This window comes from Limulus polyphemus, unplaced genomic scaffold (genome assembly GCF_000517525.1).
Source record: "Limulus polyphemus unplaced genomic scaffold, Limulus_polyphemus-2.1.2 Scaffold1354, whole genome shotgun sequence".
Lineage (NCBI taxonomy): Eukaryota > Metazoa > Arthropoda > Merostomata > Xiphosura > Limulidae > Limulus > Limulus polyphemus.
This window is the reverse complement of record NW_013666964.1, coordinates 316,205-317,810: the sequence shown is the minus strand read 5'-3', so window position 1 is coordinate 317,810 and position 1,606 is coordinate 316,205.

Genomic DNA, 1,606 nt, shown 5'->3' with positions numbered 1-1,606 from the left:
CTGCTAAATTAGGGACGGCAAGCGCAGATAGCCCTCATGTAGCTTTGCGCGAAATTCAAAACAAACAAACAAACCTTGTACTTTGGCTTATACGTGCAGTACATTGAAGAGACCTTATACTTAAAAAAAATATTGAATGCTTTAGCTTCCATAGTTAGGGCTGTAATATTTGAGAGAGGAGGTAAGCCATAAAATGTAGACATGTACATTTTTCATTTGATAAAAACCTGCATAGTATGACTAAAGGAGTCTTATTTGAATCAAAAATTTCGTTTGTTTGTTTTAAAGTTAAGCACAAAGCTACACAACGAGCGATCCGTGCTCTGCCCACCGCGGATATCGAAACCCTAATTTTTAGAGTTATAAGCCCACTGACTTATCGCTGAGCTACTGGGCTGGCTGAATCAAGATGCATTTTGTCTAAACTCTATTTATTGAACGGAGATGTTCTTCGTGCAGAATCTAGAAACGTGCATTTGTGGTAACGACACACACACAGTAGACTTAAAATGTCCTTACACGTGTATACCTACCGACAGACACACATAAAGCTCGCGTGCTAGCTGCAACATAAAGGCAGAACAAGTGCTTCACGCTTCTTCAATTACAATGGTTATGGTGTGAAAACGTGACGAATCTTGAAAACGCTCGTTAAGTGAAAACATAGTAAAGGATTTAGACATTAAAAGCTCTGAAATGATGCAAAATAAACATCTTTCGACACACTAATGATGGAAATAACACAACTTCATCAAAAGGATTTGTTTCATAAGTTCTTTCCTTATTAGCCAATTTGCTGTCAGCTTTTAAGATTGTCTATTACTAAATCAAGTAAAATCCTTTAACAACTCGTGTACGAGACTGAGGATTTAAACCATACGGGACTCATTCTCGCAATCACAGTATTTTTAAGTATCCTAAAAATCAAAACCAAAACTTACTGATTAAGTTTCAGCCATGTCTTGTACTAACCTTTATTAAAGGGAAACCCCTTTCGTTACTTCCTCTTGCCAAAACAGGCAGGAAATAGTGTGTGTGGTTTTAATAGCAAGGCCACATCGAGCTATCTGCTGTGTCCATCGAGAGGAATCGAACTTCTGATTTTAGCCTTGTTAATCCAAAGAATTACCGCTGTCTCACCGGGGGTCCAAGAAATGGGCATTTAGAGTAAACGCTGAATATCACATACAAATTAACACTTCAAGGTAGTCAGTAAAATAATGATCGCTTTATTGTTGTTGTTTGTTATTAAGCACAAAGATACACAAATGGTTATCTGTGCTCTGCCCACCACGGATATCGAAACCCGGTTTCTAGCAGTATAAGTCCGCAGACATACCGCTGTGTCACTGCGGAGCTATCGCTTTATTACTTTACACTAAAAATATTATCCCTTCTTCCTATTGTTAGTGGACAGAGTGATTATTTTTAATTGCTTATTATAAAAATAATGGTGTGTACGCCTTTTTTTTTTCAAGCTTGCAAACCAGCATGATAATAGATTTACTTTTCGTCAGACACTTGTATTGGGCATATTATATTTATTAACACTGCATTATATGTCTGTTCTCTTAAAAATCTGGCACGGAATGGCCAGGTGGTTAGG